Source organism: Dromaius novaehollandiae, chromosome 2, assembly GCF_036370855.1.
Source record: "Dromaius novaehollandiae isolate bDroNov1 chromosome 2, bDroNov1.hap1, whole genome shotgun sequence".
Taxonomy (NCBI): domain Eukaryota; kingdom Metazoa; phylum Chordata; class Aves; order Casuariiformes; family Dromaiidae; genus Dromaius; species Dromaius novaehollandiae.
Window position 1 is genome coordinate 44,065,883 of NC_088099.1, and position 27,691 is coordinate 44,093,573.

The window sequence follows — 27,691 nt, forward strand, 5'->3', positions numbered from 1 at the left end:
ATAGGAGAGATTTTTAGGTCCCTCCTTTATCAAAAGAATGAAGGTAAAAATTGACTTAGGCCAATTTAAATACTTTTAGCTTGACTGCCTGCCAAACTTTCTAAACCTTCTATCACAATTACATCTGACCAAAACTGAGAAAGTATATAAAATATATAAATTATATCAGATGCTTGTAACAATACAAATTAAGATTGCTTTAAAAGTTTACACTTTCTCCATCTGTACCAGGCTAAACTCCAAAAGATTTTATATTGCTCTGCCTAAATGCATGTTGAAAAGTAGCTCATTCTATTGGTAAAAGAGTAGACCAGATTATAACATAATGTGTGTTTTAATATTAGAAAAGCATTCCTGTAATAGCTGGTTTTATAGTTTTACTTTAAATATGTTGACTCGTTATTTGCCACCTCTAAATCCAAGAACAGACTTTACTGATTGGATTCCAAAGACTGAATGTATTCACTAACATTTGTAGAGCTCTGACTCTTCTTAGATGCATAAAATGTAAGAGACCAGAACAATATAGACAACAAACTGCACAAATATTTTTGACACTGATTTCCCACTTTGATGCTTTTCCTACTTTCCATCATCACAGTTAGAAAGAAAAGCTGATTTGGGAAATATTGAAAAGATACATCTTAAAAAAAAACACACACACACCAAACTAACCTTACTTTCAAAAGTGTCATTTTGTTAAATACATTATGTAAGTTGTTTTTTAATTCATACAATACTTACAGCTTTTTAAAGTATATTTTTTTTAGCAAAGAATATCATATGACCATGACAGCATTAAAGAACTTAATGACTTTAGACAAATGTCTTTGCATATCATATTAACCTCTCTTTATATACCTGAGAAATGCACAAATAAAATATGACCATGACATTTGTATGAATATTTTTATTCCTTTTTCATTTTTTATTAGGAAATAAAATTAAATGGCTGCATGTGCTATCGTTAAGAGAAGTTAAATTTTGATCCACCACCTGAACATTATGGCCAATGAATGATAATTGACCCATGATACCTATTAGTACCAATGTAGGCTTTGCCCATTATACAAGCAAATTTGAAACAGGCCAGCCTTATAATGGGGCGCATAAAGCTGTCATGTTCATGGTGAGCTGAAGAGACCTTGATACCCTGCAACTCAGAAAATAGCCGACTGGTAGGATTTTAATGTTTTTCTTTCGTGGTACTATGTATTTCTTTCCTAAGTATGATTAAATAATCATAAGAACTCCTCTAAGGGCTAATCTACGTTATTTCCCAGATTTTCACCTTGGGGACATATTGTCCCTTGTCACTGAAACCTGAGGGACAGAAGGGTACGCCACAGGGTGGCACAGCAGGAAGCTGAGATACTGATGAAACAGTGTTCAGTTAATGAAGGCATGGCCCATGGCCTCTGCTGGTATGCCATATGTTTGAAGAAATGCTAATGACTACAATTCAAATACCTTTTTCATCTTAACTATATGTAAATGTGTTTATAAATGCTCTCTTATAAATATACTATCACATTTTTAAAAGCTAAGTGCTAATGCTGCTTTCAACATCTATAATACACAATAATTAAAACTTTAGCAATTCTGCCTAATTATACCTTATGGGAAACTGTACAGTAATTTATAGAAATTAAGCAGAAAAACAAAGATCAACAGAAATAAAGCAGCAGTAGTGGAAGAACTGAATAATAAATCACTTAGATCATTAATTTACAAAAACAAAATAATTGTGAAAAGACAACTTAGAGCCCAATTCTCAAACCGCTGAGATCTGCAAGGGGAAGATCAGTTAGAAAACTCAAGGCATTCCATTAAAAAACTCCTCCAGCAAGTTGAACTAATTGTGTCAATTATTATAGTTCCCCTTTCTCCATGTGACTTTTTTGAACTGTCAGATCATTTCACAAAAAACAAACAATATAGCTACAGATTTAAGAGCAAAAACTTTGGCGATTTTAATGCAGCAGTGGCTCTTCTCTCTTTGCTTTACATTTGTTTAAAACCCTGTAACACTGCAGGTGATCATTAGCCACAAATGGCGTTTTGCAGTGAATCATCTCCTCCATTAATGGCCAAAACAACATCTCCATTACAACAGCAGAAGTGCTATCCAGGAAGAGCAGTTGGTGACCAGGTTAGAATACATGGGACACTACTATTTTTTGCTGCAAGACAAGACAAGACACCCTGTTGCAGTCATAACTATTCCAAAGAAACCCACTCAAGCTCCAGGTTAAAGCACAGTGTTGCCAATCTTTGAATTTACTAAATTCTCACCTTTTTTTTTTCATTAGAGGCCTGACTCTCCCATATGCAAATCCTGCCTATTAACTCCTACTGCAGAATTTAAATAAACTTAAGATGCAGAAGGGTCAACTATTTTAATGCTCCTGACAAAGCCCATTTATATGGTATCTTACGCAGGCAAACCCAGGAAACTAAACCTACAGATAACTCCATTCTCTAACCCAAAGTCCAGTTTAAGCAGCAAGGAAGCTATAATATAAACTGCACCAGCTGGATGAGGAATCACTAGGACACCCTGAGTATTTAGGCAGAACATCTGTATCAGGCTATTTTTCCTGCTTGCTTTTTTTCTCCTGCATCTTCAGCATTAGGAAGGAAGGAAGTGTATGAATGAACATTACTTGTCCAATTCCAGCCAGGACTCTTTTATACAAATGCTGTCCTCCTGGTGGAAAACTTCAGAGGATTTTCTCCTTCCTTTTCACCAAAAAGGATAAAAGATTTTACCTTAAAGGATGAGGAGCCAAATTGAAGAACTATACTATTTTGTGACCATCTTACCTACAAATAAGGCAACTACTTGAAAAATTCATTTCTGTCATTGTGACTATATATTCTGAAACATTCCATGGGAAGCCAAACCAAGCTTGTGTGTGTTTGGTGTTTCTATAGTGAAACAGTGGAACCTATTTTGGAGTCAAGACAGGGAATGCCTTAACTTTCATTAAAGAGTATTTGAAAGCATGCTGCCCAGAGAAGGACACCTTTAAAAAAAATCACAGCATCTTGGTAGAAGGCTCTTTAGCCGAGTAAACAAACTCTTTATCGACTCTGCATCTCTCTCAGGACAATTTATCCTTGGCTGCCTCAGCCAAATGTGGCTTTCTGCCCTATGTGCCCTCTTCCACCAGGCAAGACTGTCAGTCAGGGTTAAGAATTTGGCCCTACATATTTGACACATAGGCTCTGAATGTCTCATTTTTTAACCATTAACACTGACTGTTCTGTTGAGGTGTCATTCTCTTCTGGAAGGCTGGTGAGGCATGGGCCTTTTGTTGGCCCTCCACACACAAGAAAATTTCACACTCGAGCTGTATGGTATTTTTTATTGACAAAAATGTAAAATATAGAGAACTGGGTAATGGACTAGAGAGTGTGTCCTCTCGCTTAACAATTCAGCTCAAGCTTGGAGAGTAAAGAATAATTTTGTCACTCATCTTACTGACCTCTGTGATGAGTGTAAGTAAAATGATTCTACGTTCATGTATAGCTCCATTACCAAAGCTAATGAATACCAACTCCTCCATAAAGGAAAGGAACACAGAAGAAAGTGAAGCACTGGAGACAAATGATTGTATTTCTAAAAGAATTAGGTGGCTGCCCCACTGATTTTGATAGGAATCAGTCAACTTTAGATAACTGAGCCTCAGGTTCAGACCCAGTAGAGACTTAAACATTTAAAATGGGATTTATGCAGAATTTACCTGCTACAATGCAAAACTGTTAATGCAAAACTGTTAAGCTGAAAATTTCCATCCAATCCTGAAGAGCTCTGCTGTGTCTTCTTACATTAATGCCTTTTGTTTTGTTTTGCTTTGTTTAAATTAAAAGTTCCCAGGTGCTATGGGGAATGATTTAGTATGCCTAACACATGCTAGCTGGTTCAATCTAATTCATAGTATGATTTGACAGTAGAGTATTTTTATAACATAACAGGATGAATTGAGATAATGCATATAGGCTGGAGAATAGGAATCCATGGAGAGAATGGCAGTGCCAAAGAAAGATTCTGGGATTTCAATTCTCATTGGCAGGACTATCTCACTATCCTACAACAGAGAAATAGTCCTGAGAGAAAGGCCTTGCTATGAGGTCATCCCCTTTACAAGGCCTTTAAGCCAGAGAGTTAAGCCTCCTCTTCTTCTCTTTCTTTCTGGCTCAAAGTATCTTGAATTGTCTTCTGCACACTACCTGAGTTTTATTTGAAAGTACTCCCAAGAAGGGCACAGCTAGAGTATCAACCTGGGAACTGAGTGATGTGATCCGGGAAGCCCTCAGGCAAGTCTCCTATTTGGATTGGAATTAACAACCATTCACTTTAGAACTACATAAACAGAGGGAAATACTGCTCCTTTTCCCCTTAGTTGCATTTTAATAGGCATAAGTGAACCTTATCAGGTACCTCATAACAGAGCATATAGACATTACCTTATTTGTAAGAGGTGGCTTTGGGCTTCAGAAGAACACAGGAGTTGTGCTCTCCTGATGCCTTTTAAAGCTCAGAGACTTGTCCTGTCTGTTCACTAATTCCGTAAATGTAGACAGCCACACACCTCTTAGATTTTATTTCCCTTTCCAAAGTATCTAAGTCCCCTAGTACCCTGGGGAAAGAGCCTATCTGACTAACCAGGAAGGATTCTTCTAGCCTGGGGGGGGGGGGGGGGGGGGAGGGGGGGGGAGGCTAGAGGGCATATTTGACTTCACACTCTATTAGATGTCATAGTAGGTGACTATGTGGCAAAACAGTGGACCAAATCCTCCATCTTCTGCCTCTTAAGATAGTGTAGTAACCTCCTCTACAGTTATTTGTAGAGAGGAGGAGACTGAACATCTGCGTTCCTTGGGAAAAACAGTCAACACAGTAGAGTGATTCTTGAAAAGCCAATGGGATCCTCAATCAAACAATTAGATATTAAGAGGTAACTCCTTTTTGCTTGTTTGTTTTGTACAACTATTCACTTGAGTGTTGTTTATTACTCTCTCTCTCTCGCTGGGTAAGAAACTGGTTATGTGTCATTTCTCCCTTTCTTTCATCTCTCACAGGCCATTTCTTCAGGCCTTCTTCTGTGATACATGGAAGGGCTTTCAGGGCTCTTCAGACCGTCCTATACAGCTGCATTACCAACATCCCTTCAAAAACCTAAACAAGCCTTCTTCGCTTTGGGAGATGGCAGCTAATAAAGCTGAAGTCTGAAGACCAAATTGGATGGGCAAAATGAGCACTGGGAAAGACAGTAGGACCAAATTCCACTCAATCAGTGGGAGCCTTTAGCCTTTAGCGCAACATGGTTAAAGATATCTCCATGCTTACATCTTTCCATAATCAGCTCAGCTAGTCCAACTGGCTTTGTTCCAGAGAAAAAATTATTATGAGAATTGATTAAAAGCTGGAATTCCATAAGAATTTTAGCCCTTCAAAATAGATCCAATTAAAATGAAACTTGAAGTTTCTTACACAAATTTTTTGAAGGGAAAAAAGCATCTAAAGGTTAATAGAAATGTTTTATTTTGATAATACTGAAATGTTTCAAACAGACTTCAACTCTCGGCTATGCATTTTATCATAGTCTTCAGTGAATCTCAAAACGAAAAGTAATTTTGAAACAAATTGCAACATTATACTCCAATAAATGTAGAGAATGCTGTGAGCCTATTGAAATGCTTTGTTTCAAATTAGAAAACACCTTTCAAGCAAATTTAATCAAAATTGATACTTTCCTTTAAAAAGTTCAATTTTGTCAAAATGCCGTTTCCTGACAGCTGCAGCTATAACTTATATTTAGAAGCCTTCAAAACATTTTAATTCTGAAGTTATTATACAGAAACTTCCAGTGCTAGAAGAGAATATTGTGAACACTGAAAGCTTAGAATAGCCTTTTCAGAGTAGGATCAGAAGCTTTAAAACATTGCACATGGATATGGCTGAGAAATTATTTCATGAAACAAATGGAAGTTTTGAAAACATCTCTTTCCCTGAATCTATACAAAGTACTGAAGTCTCAAACATTTTTTAGAGAGAAACACAAAACAAAAATGAATGAGAGCAAAAAAAAAAAAAAAAAAGGAAGCAATTAATTAAAAATCAGTTGATTCAAAAATCTAAAATCAATTGTCTCTATTGACTGTATAGACTAAGTAGACTGCAGGCTATGCCGTAGATGAGTCATTTCCACTCTGCAAGTGTAAAATGCCTGTTCTGATAATTTTAAGATTTGGCTATGAAAAAAATACAAAACAAAAAAAAATACACTAACGGGAACGTTGAAAACATGTTGAAACAGAGCAGTTGCACTTTTCACAAATCTGAAATGAATTTTGAATTTCACAGTAATTTCGAGTTAATTTGAGCAGTTGGGAATAAAAATAATTGATTTCTAAAAGATATTTTGCCTTTAAAATGAGAAAATGTATACAGTGACTCAGGTTTGAAATGTTTGTTCAGGTAGTATAGAAAGAGAAGCATGCTAAGTGTACAGCAGAGTATACCATAGTTGCAATTTTCTGCTAAGACCATATAGAAAAAACACTCTAATGAAGGCATGCAGAAGAGAATTAAAAGGAGTCTCTTGTGTACCATGCTGTAACACCAAGTCTTTGTGTTTAACTTTTTTAGGCATGTGGCAAGTTGTGCACGTGCTTGTTGCTAGATTTTTGAAAGAAGGGGCTATAATTTAAGCTCTTCCCATTTTTTTTTCCTTGAAATAATTTAAGTTTTAAAGAGAAACAATAGGGAGGATAGGAACTCCTGCCAGAAGAAAGCACCGTACACTCTGGTTTTAACTCAAAAAGCACATCGTGCCATTATTGACAGGGATATGGAAGCAAATGGAAATCATGGCAGCCTAAAAACACACATTCCTTCAAGACTGTTCAGATGCTTAAAGTGTTGCTAAGCCTCGACAGTAACAGTTCTATCAATCACTTCTACACAGAGCTCCTGTAACAGGGACAGCAAAAAGGAACATATGCCTGAACCTCACTGTCTGAATTCACAGCCTCAATAAACTCAAAATTATCTTAACCAGAAATTTAAGCCAGTGTACAGTCATGAGTGGGAAAGATTTACACAGTCTCTGATACAAGTGGGTTTCCCTCTAGTAAAGCGGTAAGCTGGGAAGCTAGGGAGTAGTAACATATTATCCACCACGGAAACTTCACCAGAGGATGCTTGTCAGCATCCTGTAAAGCACCTGCTGAATCTAAAAAATTGATTTTTGCAGAGATTAAAAGGTCAAGCAAGATTTATTTGCAATGAGTAGTTAAACATTTTGGATGGGAAGAAGTGCATATAGGAAACATAGCATGTAATAACAACAGCACTTCATTCCCAAGCATTTGTACTATTAGACGCTACATTTTTACTTTTTACTTTCTAAACCCCTCCTCCTGAAGACCATAGCACATCCTCTGGATTATTCTACACAAAGCAAATATGGGACCTGACCTCTAGGGCAGAAGGGAGCTGACTTCAATAAGGGAGGGCTGGGGCCTACTGAACTCCCTTTATTTACACTGCGAGAACTGCTAAAAGAGAAAAGAAAATTAAATTAGAAGAGAAACATTAAATTAGAAGCTATGGCAAGCTTGTTAACAAGAATAAATAAATAAGGTAAATAAGGCCTTTTCTCTCTCTCTCTCTCTCTCTCTTTTTTTTTTTTTTTTTTTTTTTTTTTTTTTTTTTTTTTTGAATGTAGAGGACACTCAAGCTCTGCTTTTAAGGCATTTTCAGGCCATCATTCCTTGGAGTCATAGAACACGGAGTGCCTAACACTGCTTAGCTATAGTTCGTTTGACTAGAGGTACCAGAAAGCTAATTATCTCCTGAGAACTTGCTATAATTTTAAGGGTTATGCACAAGATGTTAACTAATCACACAGCTCCCAGATATTTGTAACACGCAGTGTGACTGTGAGGTTGCATTTAAATGAGGGACAGGCATGACTACCGATGTGTTGTTTGTTAGTGCTGCACAGCAAGCAAAATGCTACATTACACAGTGCCAAATTCACAATACTTCATCCGTTATGCTTCAGAGATAACAGAAAGCATACAACACTTAATCAGTGTTCAGTGTTCCACAGGCTATATTAAATAATAATAATAATAATAAACTGAGAAGTACTTCAGGAAAAAATAGACTACAAAATTAATTACAAACTGCAAATTCGATGCAAATGAATGCAAACCACAAAAACAAAATATGTGTATTTTTCTACCAAACCCGGACATGAGATGGAAAACCCAGGCTCACTGAGAAATGAGAGCTCACAGGATCAGGCCTTATTTTATCTATAATTGCTCAAAACTATAAAATTTTGAGGATGTCTATGTAGAACACATATCCTTAATTTCCATAGGTAAAAACACTCAAAACATATTCTTAGGCAGTTTAGGATTGGTACTTTTTTACATATATTCAAATCAAAACTGCTGTGGGCAAGTATCTTAGGCCTTTCCACCTATTTCCTGCACAAAGGAAATATGGATTCTTGAAACTGAAAACAATAATGATGGATTTTTTGGAAATTATCAATAACACTATTGTGCGGTTTTTTTCTGTGGATGGAAGTAAAGATAATCAGCTTAGTCATAGTCATTTTATGGCAAATACTCACTTTTTGAAAACTGGAGTTTAATTTGCAGCCAAAACTGAATATAGTTACTTTCTGATGTACAGATAAAACATCCATCTGTATAAGGTCAACAAAGAATAATGAAAAAGAATTAGAAACTAGTGATATGCCATTCCTACAAGAGTTAATGTTTATGCCTTGTCATTCATTATTTGGACAAATTTATGAAACTACAAGGCAAACCACTGGTTAACTTTGACATGTGAACTATTAAATTAATTACTCCCATTCCATGCTATAAAGCTGAACATATTTCAGTAGTTCCATACATATTTCAATAGGTGCACCTTTTAAATTTAAGGCTATATCACTGCCAATCTAAATTAGAGACTAAATAATTAATATTTAACTTGTATTAAAGCAACTTGAAACTTGTAGGTTTAACCACTGTCCTTCATTTAAGATAGCTGCATGAAACTTATATGTGTATATTTCTGCTTAAATCTAAAGCAAATGGGAAACTAATAAAACTTCATAGTGCAAAAGAATGGCAAAGATTCACAGAAACTAGGGTTTCAGCAACCCAGAAAAGGCCCATATCCATGAGCACTGCAGAGTTTATTCCTTGCTGACCAGCAAGTCCAAGAGGAAAAGAGGGAACCTAAGACAAAATATAAGATGATCTACAGAGATTTTTTTTCAGGGCATATCTAACGACTGACGTGAATTTCCAATTTAAGCTCGATGAAAAAAAAAAAAAAGGCCAAAAACATTCCAAGAAGCTGTGGTATTTGCCATAGAAATTGAATCTTGCCTTGAAGCAAGAAGCATCTGTTACTGAAAAATATGGAAACAATTTACCATGAGGCAAACGCATGAAGAAAACAGATTCTAATCTGGTCCATGATATTACTGAATTGTTTAAAAAAAAAAAAGTCAGAAAAACAAAGGAAACAGACAGTAATACAAATTGTCTGAGATAAATGCTGACCCTTTGGGAAAAATTACTAGGATGATTAGTTAATTACAAGGCCAGAGCAAAGGGTCTCAGGTGTTCAACGAAACCTCCCTTCCAGCTCAGAAAGAGTCTGATTTGAAATAGGGAAGGGAGGGCCACAAACTTGAAGGATAAAAAAGGCTGTTTGCATTCAGATAAAAATTTAGATCGGAAATGCTGAAGAGGCTAGAAAGTCTGGGATCAAAAATGGAATCTTGTAATTAGCTATTCCTATTTAGAAATAGTGCCCACTTAACCAGGGTTTCTAATTTGACTTTGAAAAGTGAACTAGAGAAGCTTGGGTAGTCAAGATAAGGGACGAGCTGATCAGAGGCTTATTTGTCAGTATAGCCAGTAAGTGGATACTACCGTAGGAACAGGGCTTTAACATTTTAGCATCTTAGACACCTTTTGATATAAGGCCAGACGAAAAAAATAAATATATATATATATATCCACAGAAAAAAAGTCTGAATCAATGGCTATGTTTTTACCAGCTCTGCTAATCAGTTTGAAAAAGGCATTTCAGGGAATAATCAACTTTAAACCCGCCTCTCCCCAAAACAGAGATTTTCAGTATGTTATTTAAAGTCCACAGGCCAAATCATCTATTAATTAACTCTGACTTCAGAGAATCAGCAAAACTGCAGCTGCAAAGAGTAGAAGCTTGCTAGGGTGAATTTTTCTTTCTAACTCTGTAGTTTCTAAAGAGCCTTGCCTTTTAAGGTCCCATTTTTTGAGAAAAGACAATAATGAACTATCTAACCAGTCTGTACCTCTTTAACACTTAAGTACATGCTAAACTCCACTCAAATCACTGGGATTTAAAGATATTTAAAAGATGTCATGAATAATGGCCTATATATATATACAAAAGTTTTTATGCTTTTTTTAAAGTGGTGATTGTTCCACAATACATTTTCAAGCTTTTACATACAAGGAACCATTAAGCTTAAGAGAAAAAAACCTCAGCCATTATTTATTTAATGTTTCCTTTTCTAATAATTTTTCTTTCCATATGAGTTTGCCTTGTCTTATTTTTAGAAACTTAATCTGGGTCTCCACATCATGTAAGAACCTTCCTGTACCATGTATTTATTTTGCCCGAAAACTTTTGGTTTCTGGCATCTTCAGTGCTTGATTACATCTTTTATTTGTGCATTCCTTTTGATCATTTCATCTCAGTTCTCTGTATGTATATAAATTACAGTTGATGTACATATGAATCTGAATGTCATACTAAAACGAGCAGAGAAGACAGAGTAAGAGAGACCTTAAAAACGCATGTACAAGAGATGAGATTTGAAAGGTTGAATGGGACAGCTCAGGATGCAAAATCAGCCCAGAATTTTGGATGATTATCTAAGTTTTATTCTGCAAACATTTAAATCTCATTTTCTGAAAGAGTTCAAGTGCAGTGAGACATCTAATGGGATTATCACTCCCTAATTCCCTCAAAAAGTTAGGATATGAGTTTAAATTAAACTGTGGGTCACAGTTCAGATGTGTAATTTTCATTTCGACTGTCTATAGTAATTTAACTAAATGATCGTACTTGTGCTAACTTCTCTCGCAAGGGCTTAGCTGAAATCTTACAGAGTGAAGCTGATGTCCACTAACAAATTCCCTCAACAACAGCATTGAAAGAGAAAGCCAAAATGGCAGCCTTAGCAGGGCAACACAGCCAGAGCAACTGACTGGCAAAAGGGTATCCACATCTGTTAGATCACTGAAGAGTGTGGTAGGGACTAAGAGAGGACGCCAAGAAAAACAAATGACAAGGTTGAGTGACATTCCACATTTGGGTGGCTAAAGAGCAAAGCTGAAAGAAAAAAGTGATTGCCTGGAGTGCAAAGATCCTGTCAACAGGAAAACAAGTTAAACAAACAATTTTACTCTTTTAATTCATATTGAAGACTGTGTCACTGTGATGTAACTGAACTCTTTAAAATCAAATCAATCAATCACAGTAGCACTTTGTGGAAGAGCAAGAAGCAGAAAATAGAAACCTGACAGACTAATCTACCTTTGCCCTGATGTTAACTTGTCAGCATTTATAACCCCAGAAGGGTAAATCAGAAAATGTATAAATTATTCCTAACAACAGTGACAGCTGCTGTCCTTTTTCTCACAACACAGACCAAAGTCACTGACTTGGTTTTATTATTATTATTATTATATCACCTAATATCATCATCATCAAGAGACAGATAAAAACTGCTGTAAGTCCAGAAGAAAAGCAACTGAAACTTTTAAAGTTGGGGCCAGTTTCTTTCCACCAGCAGGAGAAAAACAATGATCTTGTTACTAGGAAAGATGGTTTTGAATTGGAGCACAATCCCTCTTTGGAGCACAATCCCTCTCTGCTGGCATCCAGAGCTACCCAGAACTGAGATTAGAGCTGAACAGAAATGATATCCAATGCACTGAAATGCACTACAAGTCTTCTGGTCCACGGGGATCTTGAAAGACTCTCAAATAGAATCATAAAGCAGTCCACCTCTCGCGGCAGTGCCGGTGCTACCAACAGCTCTGCTTTGGCAGTGAATTCCTTCTGAGGCACTGCTCACTGTAAGAGAAATGGAACAACTTAAACTGCTTTGTTCCCCTCGCAGAACTCTGCAAACGCTGAAAAATAAAGGTAAAATTTTCCCTTATTTTGGTAAAACAAAATCCTTCAGTAACCTTTGATGAATTCTAATATGTAGAAAAGTCAAGAGAAAACTGGAAAATACAGCAAATACAGCATGGCTCGCTGTAGCGTAAATAGAGCATGGAGCTCAGAGTCATATTTTCAATCGTATTAGCTGAATGGGTTTAAGCCTGAAAATGGAGTAAGTCTATCAATTCCAAAGTAGGCTTAGGCCTTTCAGGTCCTCTGAGAGTTGTTCAGCACCTTCAGTGGTTATAACCAAAACTACTTGCTTCGTTTCCCTTTCTGCAGACTGCAGTTGTGTGCTTTAAAGCTTTAGGAGCTGCAGACCAAAATGCGGATCCATTATTCACATTGGTGAGCTGTTGCTGTCCACGCACTCAGATGAATCAAAGGTTCACAGTCTGGTCTGTAGTGTATGAAAAGCTTTTTCTGAGACTTAGAAAAAGAATTATGAATTACATTATTAAGTCTTTAGAGGTGAAAAGAGCTAAAGCAATTGATGGAGGGAGAGTGTCTAGGCATGTTAAAGAGCAGTATTAGTAGGAAGCAGGACCAGAATTTTACAAGTCTGAACAGTTTGTTGAGCGGGATGGTAAGAAGTGTGAAAAGAAAGAGACGCAAGTTTGGAAGGATAATTAGAGAGGATCAAGATGAAATACTAGCTGTTAAACTGCAAAGGTATTTTAAACTACCATCAGCAGATGCTTCAAACATTACTCAGAACAGACAAAAGGAAAATGGGTGTGTGTACATGTATGTGTGCAGAGAATGCTAGTCCATGGGAGAAAGAAGGGGAATTAGCAATAGGATATATAAAATACATTGATTTTTGATGGAGTTCCTTTGTTACTTTCCTTACAGAAACTGAGGTGAAACTTTTATGTGTAGAATGCAGATAAAAGGTTAAATAATTATCCAAACATATCTGAATTGCTGGTCTAGAAAATGCACTGAATGTCGTGTCTAGCATTTGTCAGCTTAGTCTTCAGCACAAGGGCAATGCATTCTCTTAGCAGATCTGACTGTTTTCACCTCTACTCCCAGTACCTCCCAATTAAATTCCAGGCTGTGCCAAGAAAACGGAGGTAAAATACAACAGCAGTACTTCAATAGCTAGAAGTCATATGCTTTCCTGTTCCTACACACAGTGAATGGCAAAAAAATGATAAATGTGTTTGCTCCCCACATATGTGTCATATTGTTCCCTAGCATGGGACAAACATAAGGCAGTATGACTTGTTCTATAGTCGAGATGGGGCAAACCATATGGACCTGAAGACATACACAGCAGCCGGCTTGGCTGTCTGGAGCTGCCTGTATTTCAGCTCCCCACCCCAACTGACTTCCTCACTATAATGCCATAGTCTCCTTTGTTCTTTCATGAGGAAAGAGGTTATATGGAAGCATATGCAGGGGCAATTAGCACATACTAGCACCAGCCTTCTTAATGACCACAATATTCTGCACAGTAACAACTGCAGATTCTTTCAGTGCTTACTTTCAAACAATAAGCACTACATCTAATAATAAGCGTTTGCCAAAAAAAAATAAAAATAAATAAATAAAAAAAAAGGAAGCAAGTGCACCAATTCTTGGTATGGGATTGAGCAAATGAAAAGATGCAAACACATGTGATTCATTTTTCAAGTCAAAAAACTTATTATGATGTCTGGTATAATTAGGATTGCAAAAAGTTAAAGATCTTTTATACAGTTTACACGTTTTCTGCTAATCAGAACTGCTTCCTTATAGGCCATTTTATGTAAATGCTGAGCAACAGTCCCTTCTTGTACCATTTTTTCCTTCAGCAACTGCTGAAGTCTTCATTTACACTGCACAAATTAACCTTAGCAGCAGGTAGGAAGCAATCAGCAAGGTGTACCTGGCTACAGGTCTATTTTCATTAGAAGATGGAGAGAGCCAGGGGACATGACATTTGTCCAACATAGACAGGGAGGACTCTATTAGGAAAATTGACTCCAGAGGATTGTAGTCTTGCTGAGGAGATGTGGAAAGAGGGCATGCAGGAAAGAGTTTTGGGGGTTTGTGGGTTTTTTTGGCTTTTGCTTTTGCTCATTAGGATAATAAAAAAAGACAGAATTAAAAAACAATTTAAAGGCCTTTTAAAAATCCTACAATACCATAAAATTCATATAATTCTGCTCTTGAGTACCCTGAGCATTTCAAAGTACATCTCTTTGATTTGCCTTCACAATGACTCATCAGTGAAACTGTCAGTAACAAATTTGGAGGAGGAGAATATACAAATTTCCCAAGATGAAGGAGAATAACGGCTAATGGATTATTGCACACTGGATAAAATTTTCAAAAAAAAAAAAAAATGGTAGCATAAAGCAGGGGGACGATGGACTGACTCATACTACCTAACTTTAGATAAAAAATTCAGATACACAAATTCCAGAATTGAATGTCCCAGGGTGACTCTTGAAAGTGATTCAGCTCCCCAAAGTCTGTAAACATCTTTTGAAGGTGACCATGTCTCCTCTTGAACTACAATGGCAGGAATTTTCCCCATTTTATCTTACCATTGATTGTTTCAGTTTTCCTTTGAGTAATCACTCTGGTGCCTCCCTTCAGGGAGCAGGAATGTCATACTCTTTAAAGTATTTACCAAATGTCTTACACAGAAAATATTTTCTCTAGACTGTAAATACAAAGAACTCTTTCAGGCAAATGAATGCCCAGCAGGCTGTGTTTTGTTTCCTCTTTAAATAATATATTTGCTTGCTACTGGCCCTGGAACTAAACTTCCTACTTTACCATAAAGTTGGAATAAAAGTATCTTGTTTAGTTTCAGAGTAATGATGCATCTTTTCATCCTTAGTTAAGCAAAATTCCTGTTATAATAATTAAATTCATACGTGAATATAAGCTACAGTCTCTGAACGTAAAGGAACAAGTATAAAGACATTTTGAGAAAAGTCTTTTTTATATCTATATCTATAGCTATATCTTAAATGTAATCCTCTTAAAAGCATTAATATTTACATATACTTACCTGAATAAAATCCCTAGAATATTAGTGAATAGATGCCTTTTTCAGAGACAGAGAAATAAAACACTAGGTTACTTGCCCAAGAAGTCTGTAGCAGAGCAGGACATTGAACCCCTGTCTTCTGAGGCCTAGGTTAGCACTTGAACTATGGGAGAAGCACATTACCACCTTTAGTGAATTATACTTTTAATTGGAAATAGAAAGAAAAATGTCACTCCTCATCTCTTCACACACCATCCACCTGTCTCAGAACCTGAGAGATCTCTTAACTCCTACAAGCTTCTTAAAGAAATTGTCTCTTGTGGCCTGTCTTCTGGCTGAGGAGTTCCAGGTCCTTCCTAGGTACCTGACAGTTAACACAGATGTATGAGGCAAATGCACACTGAGTGGACAAGCGAAGTTGTAGAGAAAGTTTTTCTAAGCATTTCCATTTCGTTATAAAGTCTAACAAATGTAACAATTAGTTTTCAGACAATTGCATAAAATATTAACATCAATACAGAAAAACTCAAATGTGATATTTCCCTCTGACAAAAATCTTAGAAAACACAGTATCGCTGCTGTGAACATGGCTGCATGTTCAATATAGAGTGAGACAGGGAGAAGAGTTGCAAAGCCAGGGGGGCAGTGGGGAGAGATGTAGAAGAGTTGAATGGCTCTTGTTCTTCATAGAAGATTCTCCACATTGAGGCAGCTACCCTGAAGTGTTGACATACTCCCAAAGTGTTGGTTCACTCCTGATTTTTAGAAAAAGAGCATTCTCAAATCAATTTTCCGTTTAGTACAGGACAATGCATTTTGCAGATGGCACTTGATTACTCCTTTGAGCTCGCCAAATGCCATCTAAAGCCAGCTGCTTGTTGCAGAAATTCATGCTGTGCAATGTTGGACAATTAGCAGTCTCAAAAATGAAACAGCCCTCAGACATGCTGGTTCCATGTGAATTCTGAACAAGAAGTCAAGTTCTGGTTTCACCTTTTTTATTGACTATCCCTAGTTTTCCTTCAATTATCCTTTATCACAATTAATCTTACTGCCTAATGCTTCACATAGTTTCCTTAGGAGCAAGTAGGTATCGCTCATCTCATTTTGCAGGTAAGGTGACTGGAACATCAAACAAGAATGGAGTATAATTACCAACCCTTGATCCTCAGCCTGCTCACATCTGCAGACTATACTAACCGTTTGTAGCCCTAAGGAGTTACTTCAGCAGTAAGAGATTATTACAGTAGAAAGCTTCTTGCCATAGCTATAAACCAAAAAATTCCTTTACATATTCACAATAATAAAGTTGATATTTCATAGGCTGAATTTACAAGATCTAGAGTTCTCAATCAAAAGACTTTGAAAATAAAGAAATTAAACGATTTTTTGGAAATTAAGTTTTTTTAAAATTGCTCCAGCCATAGACAAAGACTATATGTAAAGGCTTTCTGCAGGTTCATTCATGGAGCTCTGTCCAAGAACCTCCACCCAAACCTCAAATACTCATTAATATAGGGTACCCATTTTCTTCTGTGCTCTCTCTGTTGCATGAAAGCGCAGAGAAACAGTAAGAACAATGTGTAAAATGGTAAAAACAGTTTTTGACCTGAACACAGGCAAGCTGAGTTTTCCAGATAATGATTTTGCATAGTACTGTATTAACTTCAATGGGCTATGCTTGAAGTTACCTACGTAATTCAATGAAATGATCCAACAGCAGAAAACGTAACTAGAGCTTAACCTGACAACCTTCACTTCTAGTTAATTCTCTAGAGAAAAGGATATTTTGCTGCACCTCATGTTAACTGAATCAGGTTAAAAACTTCTTTCTTTATGTTCTTGAGTAGGTGCAGCAAAATTAGCTCTTTGCTTTCCTATTTGTTGTGATGTACATCTCCACTGTGCTGCAATATACCCTTTGTTGTACTCATTTGAAGATTATCCACACATGAAAGGCGGTGAAATTATATTAGCAAGGCTTTTTCTGAAAGCAAGCAGGGTTAGAAGGAAATGCAGGCAGCACATAAATCCATCTTGCTACTCTCCAATTTTCTGAAACTTTCTCAAGTTCTGGGAGACAGTATAGAAATGCAATTAAAACAATTCACTAAGTACTTTATTTGCCACCTGCCATTCGTTGAATACCTGCTGATAAAAGTGAGGTTTTTTACTTGCAGATTTGCCCTGATAGACTAGAATTATGAAAGTTAGCGAGTGCTCCAGGAGCCACATGAGGATAAATATAGATTCAATCAAATCAAATCAAATTTGGCAATAAAGAGGTAAAAAGTGAATTACTTCCAGCTTGCCCCAAGGATATTTTTGTTTTTGTTTAACAGAACTAGAGTTGTTTATGAATTCAGTTTTGTGGAAAATGTAGAAAACTTTGTATTGGTTGATTTTTCTGTTACATTATTTATTATACAAATTGCATGCTGTAACAATTTTCAAAAGTTATTTTGTCCAAAACTCATCATACATTTGGAGACTTTAATAGACCATTACCTTCATTACGTCTTTTAGCTGCCATTTTGGTGCTATTTATTAAGAAAAAGGTGGTTGATATATTCATGATGTATATGTGAATGTTCTATTCCCTCCCCTATGACCAACAGACCTGCTGACCAATATTGGCAAACATGATAGAGAAGCAGAGATTTCACAGGAGGTACAGGTGTGTCTACATTTGTTTCTTCCTTAATCACAAATGCATTTCTGAAGTGAATCTCCCAGTTGTCCCTGTTTACCATGCTGTGGCTCATGTAATGGAGTTGACTCCTTCTGAACAAAAATGAATTCAGGGATCGAGCTCTGAGAGAGAATTAATTCATGGAGCTAGTAAAGAGATAATTTGAGGTAACCATCCTCCTTGCACCCCCACTCTATCATTTGTAATGTGGTCATCACAGTCTCAAGACAACTGTTTTTCCTCACATATTTACTTCTGTGGAGTTGCATTAATAGCGTAAGTTACTACCGGTTTATGAAAAACAGAACCTTGTATTGCCTATCATTGCAAATGTTAACAAGTGCATCCCTAATTACACATCAAATTAGAGACTGAGAGGGAAAAAGGAATAGGAAACATTTTTCATTACTTCTATTGCTTCTGGGTCTCCTCGTGAAGAATCAGAAGATACAATACTAAGGTGATGTATACGGCCAACTCAAACTACCTGGAATGCAAGATTTGAATACTGAATCCAATTATAACTGCTATCACAAGCAACCAATTATTCCATTAAATTTTCCTTCTGTGTAAATGAATCACCTTCTTGCTGTTTGCCTTATAACATAGTTATGGAGAACAATTGTATATCCTCTCAAAGTTATGTATTTTTTTTTAATGAAAGAGCCCTTTATAACTAATTCCTACGCTGCCTACTAAAATTCTCTTCATCATATTGATTTTTCTATTACATTATTTATTATACAAATTGTATGCTGTTATAATTCTCAAAAGTTTCTTTATCCAAAACTCATCATACCTTTGGGGAAGTTAATAGGTTATTATCTTCATTGCACCTTGTCATTTTTGGGCTACTTATTAAGTAAAAGGTGATTTATATATTCATGATGATGAACTGATTCATTAAAGATGCTAGAAGCACTGTTGTGTTATGTGCAGCATATTTGTATATCATCAGACCGGCTGATCAGATAGGGTAAACCTGAAATGATCTGTTAATGCTAAAGTATGTGTACAACTGACAGTGACTATTCATCTGGCCTGATATGCTAGAACATTGAATTGATTCAAATTCAGAAGACAAATAAATAGAGTAAGTTACTTCAAGAACTTAATGCTATTATAGCTTCAAACCTTAGTTATAGAAAGGACAACTCAACTGCAGTAGTCAGTTTTCATTGTTTTTAGAACTAGCTGCCTGCAGAGCTGTGAAGGAAGACCAAAAAATATAGACATTATCTGTACTACGGTTATAATTCTTGAAATAGAAGATTTGCTATTCTTCTTGGTATACACAAAATTCCAATGCTTTCTGAAGACATCAGACACAGGCATAGTGTGTAGAAAGCAACCAAAGCCACACTGATGCAAATTTTAAGTTCACCTAAATACTTCCAAATTTTAAGAAGTGTTAAATGCCTGTGAGTCAGACTGAAAACAGTCACAACAGGTGTTGGCACCGTTAATGAACAGAGATCATTTGGAAAAAATAGCTAAATAAATTTTATAAACTAATTTATTTTATGTTAATATTCTTATGAACCACTTTATTTCACTCAGTTTATAATGTCAGCATTTATAATGTCAGTAAAAACAGAGCTTTATACTACAACACTGGGCATAGTTTCAGTTTAGTAAATCAAGAGATGCAACATTTTCATTTTACCAAGTCACAAAAACTTCCTAATAAAAAAAAGGTCATTGTAAAGTCATTCTTTCAACAGACTGACAGGAGATAAACCTAAAGTGACCCTGTAAGGATTTTAACTAGCATGTGGTAAAGACATAGTCAGAGTCTAAAATGCAGTAATTTCAAATGGAACTGAAAAATAGTAATTTCTCTAGTTAAATATTTCAGATCTGTGACTGACTCGGTTTCCGGAAGTTCTTCCTTACTGGATGTTGAAAGAATATAGGGCTAAAGACACAGGATCATAGCTAACCCATCCACTAAGATGCAAAGTACTTTTATGTGGACCATGGTAACATACTATAGAAAAAAAAGAATATAAAATATTTTAATGCTACAACTTTCTTTTAAACTTAAAAAACCCTATGTAAAAAGTTTTTTCCCCTCTAATGAAATGAGCTCTTTACATATAAATTATATTGTAATAACAGAGCTCCCTGGTGGAAAAGAGTTCCTTCTCCTGCTGGCAAAAATTAAAATAATCACAGATGGCTAATGATCAAAAATACTGACTGACAGCTCTGAAGTACAAGGCATAGATAATATTCTCAGAGCTACAATTTATTTATACTCAGAACTGGCTTTAGGCACCCACAAAATCTGTGTTCATGATGTCCTAATGTAACAGAGATCTTTTAGCCACCACTGCAGTTTCTGTTGCTAGGGTTTTTCCATAAGACTAAAATGATTTCCATAATAATTTCACCAACACATTTGTGTTTCAGTGTACCAGTTACACAAAAGTGTCCTTTATAATAGCTGAGGTTACGTAAACTTTGAAAAATGTATAGTATTTTTTACCTGTGTTATATTTAAAATGTGTATGTTTGAGTTCTTAGAAACACTGTATTATACTTCAGAGCTGATATACTGCAGAAGTCAGTCAGTCAGCGTAAAGATAGGGGCCTGAAACACTTTAGGTACCTGTATTTGAATGATGGGGTAAAAAAAAGTCCTGCTTCTTCGGGAGTATTCACAAACTTGGGAGGAGTTTGGTGTTGTTCCTGCCTATGTTACTTGAAATGTTTAGCTAATTACAGCAGGAGCTAGGCTAGCTTATAGGTAGTTGTAGTTATCTTAACTACTTATTTAGTATTTTATGGCTCCCCCTGCCCCCCGCCGCAAAAAAAAAAAAAAAAAAAAAAAAGTACTTTATAGGCAGAAACATATCCCTAATTTCAAAGGATGGGCAGTGTGCATTCCCAGTGCAGCACAGTGACTGAACAGGAGCAAGGTGGAGCCCTTGAATAATCTGTTAATGATGGGAGAAACCCACACTGCAAAGAGTCTGAGGGAGCTTGGCACATCCTCTAACTTAAGCCTTTGTGAAGGGGCTCGACTCAGCTCAGGTGCTTCAAATCACCCTTCAGAGAATCACTCAAAACTCCTTGAAGAGATCCTTGTTTCCTAATGTAGACGTCCAAATCTGGGTAGAGTGAAAGTCTCCAGACAATACTGCCACCTCCTTAACTTTCTGAGTAGGCTTGTGATGGTTCTTACTTTTCTGTATGCATCCAAGCAACATATGTTTTCTAAGAGAATTTCTGTCTTTTTAAAGGGTAATTTCTAGCTCCTGTAACGCAGATGGAAAGCTGGAGACATACTCTAGCTCTGTTCAAAAGGTTTAGCAATAGAAATGCAAGTTCTAATTATCTCAAATGTATTACCATTGGGTTTTAGCATCATTTCTTATGAAAACAACAGTATGTGGGGGGTGGACATGTAGAAGTGGTTTTACTTCTTCCATGTAGCTTTCAGCTACATATGAGAAGATGGCCCAAAAAGAGCAAAGTTTCTATGAACTTCTCAATTTATTTTTTGAAAATCAACAACCAGGAAAAGAGAGAACAATCCTACTTATGGCAAAGCTACATAAAATTACACATCCTATTAGACACCAGAGAATTCACACTGGAAGCAACCTTCAGATTCCAAAATTGCAGGAAGCTGTATGGTCAGAACTTGCACTTGTTTAGACTCTGCAGTTCATCTCCATAACCACTGTCAACCAGATTTCATTAATTGTAGACTGCCGAGAACTGCTTGCTAAATAAACCTTTTGATTTTAAACGAATTGTGAGTTTTGAAGTCATGAGTCCAACTAATGATTTTTGCCAGTTACTAGTATTGCTGGCATGGTGCATAGCCTCAGATTGTAATACTGGCTCATATCCTTTAACTCAGATGTCTGACTGGACCTCTGCTATGTGAGCTGGAAGCTCTGAATATAAGGAGAACCATTTATCAACACAGCTGCTGTTACGCCAGAACAATGTAAGTTTTACAACGGCAGGCATTGAGTCGGAGTGATAATTAATGTAGGAACTTCTCCCTATGCAAACAGGATTATTGTAGATAAATTGAGCTTCATCTTAAACAGGAGTGATTTCAGCAAATATGTTATATTCTTTTCTCTATACACAAGTGTAATTTATAAGCAATAGACAGCCCATGACTTACTAGCATTCCAACAGTCGCAAAGCCTTCCTCTGCTAGCTAGCTCTGTAATGACTTCTTAGGGTGTAAGTTGTATATTATCGTACATTATACAACACACAAGTCAGTCATCAAAAAAAAAAAAAAGAAAAAGATTTTTTTTTCAATAAAAGAGGTGTTAGGAGCTACAGGCGCTTCACAAAACAACACTTTTAAAGAGCATGTATTAATTCTACCCTTTTTGAAATTCAGTTACAGCTAAGTGAAGTATTGCAAGGAAAACTATTTCACTGAACTGAACAACAATAAACCAAAACGAGTAGAAGTATTAAAAGCATGCCTGAGGCAACAGAAACTTTGGTGTTAATTTCCATTTCTTTCAAGTGCATTTGATGAATGATGTGACAAAAGAATCCTAATTAAAGTCGAAATCCTGAATACTAAATAAATTAGAAGTGCCACTACATTCATCTTCTACAATGATAATACTGCCACTTCTGCTTCTTCTCTGTGCCCCTTTGCTTACATCTGTGGCAGTAACTCAGCAAAGGGCACTGCCAGCACAGATGGGGGAGTGGATACAGTTTCCCCAAACAGGGAGTTAGTAGGAGAAGCTGCTCTGTTGCCCTTCACCTCCTTTAATTCACAAAAAGAAAGCCTATCAGGAGTATTCAAAGTACTTATATATATATATTTATTTTTCCACTCATGTGACTTAAAGTTTGACAGGCAATACTGCACTCTCTGCTCTTTAGTAGCACTAGACAAGTTGCTGTGTTTATGGCCATTAATTTTTTATTTCTTTTATTACTGAGGAATCATTAAGCACATATATACTTGGGATAATATATAATCCTAATGTGCTGGAAGGCAACACTGAAGGGATGAAGTTCTATGGCTTGTGTCATGCAAGCTGGCAAGACAATCATAAATGACCTTAAAATCTATGAATCTTCCAAGGAGCAGCATATAGCTGCCCCCATTCAATAAGCAGACTGGAACATGAATTACGACTCCCAAGAGATATCCTTTCCCTGCTCCCCTTTTGTTCCAGGGAGCAACTCTGAAATACTTCAGGGGAAGTTTATATCCCCAGTGCACCTAGGCAATAGGCTTATCTTCTTCCTTTTTCTTTCCACCCTTTACAGAACCAGAGTCAGCAGAGGAGGAGACCCGTCTATTTCCACCACAACTACACTCCAAATCTGCCACTGCGGACAGAAACGGTGCCTCAGGGTCTCTAACTCCTGTTCGTGTTGCACGAGGCCTGTGACAAGATAAATCCTAAGAACAGGCTGTAGTCAGTCTAGACCACAGAGAGAGCCATGTTGCCCAATATCTCAATTTTGGCAAAGCCTAAAAGCATGTGCTTGTTAGAAAAAGTATGAAAACATGGCAAGCATATAATGATACTCCTTCAAATTATTTTTCCAGACCCCAGCAATTTATATAAATTTCTAATATAGAGTTCAGGCCTTTATATTTAATAGCCCTTGATGGACTGTACATACAGAGACCATACATGACTTCTTCAAAATGACAGAATATTCCATTTTTAACAGCAGCATAAGACAGACACACAGAGTAACTATCTTCTTTAACCTTATCACAGTTCTTGTAATACCACAGTTCTTGATTCTTTTTAAACCATATGGCTATGTTGAATTTTCTAAATGACAAGAGCCAGAACCTCTCTCTCCTTTACCCTTTTCATATGAAGTTTTTTAACAACTCTTCACATTTGTTCTATGAAATTCTTTTTTTCTGAGGAAATGACAGAGAAAATTATCTTAATGAAAAAGATAGATCACTTGCTTATATCTGTCTGATATATTTTAAGACCTGATTTGACTCCTAATCTAGCTAGTGAAATTATAACAGGCTACCCTTTTAAAAATACTACAAGTAAAAATGCAGCTTGTGTATGTACATCCAGTACACAGTTCTTGTGGGCACACACATTTTATGGCCCTAATTTCCTCCTGTGAAGGTTTGATTGATATTTTGAAAAGGATATTTCTTGATTGTAACTGTAATGGTAATCATTTCACTGATAATGGTAGTGTGTGGGACTCATTGTCCTATATAGGTTGGTGTATATAGAGATGTAGGAAATTGCCTAAGAAGAAGAGAGACATGCTGAGCCACATGTTCGTTTGATATTATAAAATTATTTATTCAAGTGCTCATCTTAAGCACATTAAATTGAATATTTGCAACAATCTCTTGCATTTCAACTTTGTTTTGAGCTACTAATAGTGAGATGTTTTATTTCAGTTTCACTCAGTAAAAAGAAAATTTTCACCATGTCTGTAAAACTGCACAAGGAAAGAAGCAACTACCGTACCTTATTATTTCTCCCTCAAACACTCCTGTGATACAGGCATGCGACCTGCTTTTTCTTTTACGCTTAAGGAATTCTCAGTTTGCCAGTGAAGTATCAGGCTCTTTTTTTGCCATTTTTTCGAATGACCTCGTATATATGCCATGTGGAGCTGGTTACTGAAGGACAAGGTGAGCAAGAGAGGATTGAGAATGACTCATCCAAACTAAAGAACTTGGTATTTTAGGTATATGTTTTATAACAAAAAGGCGAGCATAAACAAGAAGGATTTCTCAAAACAAACACAAGAGAGGAAGTAGATTTAACTTACTTTTTTTTCATATGGTGCTTCATGTTACACTACAGAGTTAATTCAATAAAGGCCCCTGCAAGCTTTTCTTTCTCAGGGATACACTAGGGTTGCATTTGGTCTTCATCACCACTTCAACTTCATTATCATTGAACTTGATCCTTTCTCCTGCTGTCTCCTGTGATCCCTGAAGATTAAGTGCCCAAAGGTTATTGACTTATATACACGCATATGAGCTGTATATTTCTGGCTTCTTATAGATTGTCTAAGCACATTTGCACATTGCACCTTTTGGCAGAACAAGTGCCCTTTCTTAACTCAATGTTCAACTACTCTTCTTTGGTGTACATGAGTGTCAGCCAGCATGATAAAGTGTAAAAATACAAGCCTGTCAGTAGTGACCCAGCAGGTAGCACTCAGAACCCCAGGCTAGAAAGTCAGAGAAAGATTTTCCAAGTTCTCATGCTATTTCCTGGGGCCCATGAACAACGTGGCATAAGGCCTAGTCATTAGAAGAAATTCAGATTTGACTGTGATTTTCAAAGAAAATTACGTTTTTATATATCCAGAGAAGAAAAGGGCATTCTGGTTGGTATTTTCAAAATTGCTAAATGGTCTGCAATGAGATGTAAAACTCTTCCTGGGCAAATAAAAGAGCATTTTTTTAAATTCTACCCATAATTTTTGATCCGAGATTTACGTATACCCCAAATATATATTTATAGCGTTTTTTTTTTCCTTAGCTTGTTCTCTTAAAACCTTTTGGTAATCTTGAGCAAAAAACAACTTAGGAAGACTTTTTTCCAAGCTGATAGTTTGCCAAGGACTCAGCTAGAATTATGTTTCTGGGTTTTTTTGTTTGCTTGTTTGTTTATTTGTTTTTAACAAATTCTGGGTTTTCTTGACCTCGAATTCTAGCATTCTTTCCTTTTAAATCATGCCTAAAAATTCACTGATGGCAAATACATTTTGACCTGAGAAAACTAGAGCAATGTCTCTTTTCTATATGTGATTTCTGAGAAGGCTGTCTCTATTGAGTAACTGGGGCTTTTCTTGGTTTGTTTTACATTTTTATATATATATATATATATTTTTTAACTAGTCCTTAAGTGGTTGCATAGTGAATATGAAATTGAATGAGCCTTTTAAATGGTTGTGAAGCCTGTAGAAATCATCATTAACTTCAGGGTTTCAGAAATGGCTAGAACTCTACACTGAAAGTTGGGAAAAGTATGTTCTTAACATCAGGTAAACTAAAATGAAAATAAAACCATGAAAAGCCAATAGTTTTGCTTAATGATCTACAGCATGAAAACTACAAAATGCCCTGCTTTCAATAGTTTTACTGAAAGATAGTTGAATCTAGCTACTGAATTCACATTTAGATCATTGCTAGGAAAGACCAGATTATTTGCAACTAGTGGCCTTGCACGTTGGTAAAAGCTAGAAAGCATGCTTAACTGAACTCCATGGCTTGTTAAATTTGTTGTATGCATCAGGAAGGTAACAACAGGTTGCTTAAGGCTGTTTTTTTTAGGATGTCTTAGCCTCAGAGGAGCATCTTTTTGTTACCAGACAATGTCTCCTGGAGTTATGGTGTAGTATACCGACCATAACACAAATCTGTAATGTACTGGACAGATTAAACTGCTTTTGTTGCGTGATATTCCCCTATCCCTTTACAAATTTACATCTTTTAATGCAGCAAAGGGAAATTTGGATCTTTTATCAATTAGTTCAACAAAGCAATCCATTTAAATAATGTGTCTGCAACTGCAGTCTATGGAGATAATCAGTAGCTTATTAACCTTAATCATAACAACACATTATCACTATTTGGTTTCATGTTGACTAATTTGCAGAACAATGGTGAAGAGCACACTCAGCACATAAGACACTGTTCCTACTTCTTGGCACTGCATAAATACAGTGACCCTCACTTGAAATGTCAGAGACTTAAGAAAAAGCTGTATCATATGATGAAGGAAGAGAGTCAGGGAAAAGAGAATCATGTAATCAGAGAGATAGTTAAAAAATAAACACTTGTTAAACCTCTGGACAAAGTGAGATCATCATCAAACAGATACCCAGAGCACAGAATAAAGGTCAGTTACCTTTTATCATGTTTGTGTAGCCTCAGTTAAACTAACAAGCAGCAGCATGTGCCTAAGGTCATAGTTAAACACTTTCGCCTTGATAAATGAGCTGTGTATTCAGTGCTTCCCTTTCAAGAGAATGGCCATATTGGAACTCTGATCTACAAGACAGATATCAGAAAAGGAAGGAATTTACTTGGGGTCAGAAATGAAGCTTCATCTTCACTCATCCATTTCAGATGGCAGCAGGAAATAATAATAAGTCAGACAATATAATAATAATGTCAAAACAACCAAAATGCAGGTTACAGTGGATAAAGCTCAAATATTGAACAGTTTGCTTTAATTTGGGGGAGTAAAAGTGCAGAACATATTGAACCCTGTTTAGCTCCCTGGAAAAGAAATTGGAAAAACACCAATTTGGGAAAAGATAAAAATAAATTTAAAAAATTCTGGACACACAAGCAGCTTGCAGCTGGCCAGCTGAAGGTGAGGCAAGACAGTTGGCAGAAAAACATGTTTTCATGGAAATTTCAGATTAAATCATCACTTCCTCCACAGAACAGTTCTATTCTGGACAAAGGTATTTTTCCAAAACATTCTGTCTTAAAATTCATTCAGCTCTGCTGCTGAGAAAATGTTATCATTTCAATATCTCTCCTTGTTGAAAGCCGTGAGGAAAGGTTCAAATTTCAAAACCTGTGAAATTTTTGACACGGAAATAGCAACCATCTCATTGTGATATTCTAATCTAAAACAAAATAGTCAGAAATTTCTAAAATTTATTTTTTCCACATTGGTCAAAATAATAAAAAATGCTCTGTCTGGAATTATTTCAACATTAAAGGCACATCTTCTCATAGCTGCACACTTGT

At 36.3% G+C, this 27,691-nt stretch overlaps 1 long non-coding RNA gene across 2 annotated transcripts in view; it reads right to left on the reverse strand.

Annotated features, from left to right (window-relative positions):
- LOC112986056 (uncharacterized) overlaps positions 1–24,816 on the reverse strand; it is a 33,573-nt gene extending 8,757 nt beyond the window's left edge. The window contains exon 1 of one of the 2 annotated variants that reach the window (XR_003259912.2): positions 24,742–24,816. This is a non-coding gene — a long non-coding RNA (uncharacterized LOC112986056). Of the gene's footprint in view, positions 1–8,660; positions 8,729–24,741 lie in introns of those variants that run through there. The other variant, XR_003259911.2, reaches the window with a different exon arrangement.
- Positions 24,817–27,691: the final 2,875 nt, after the last annotated feature.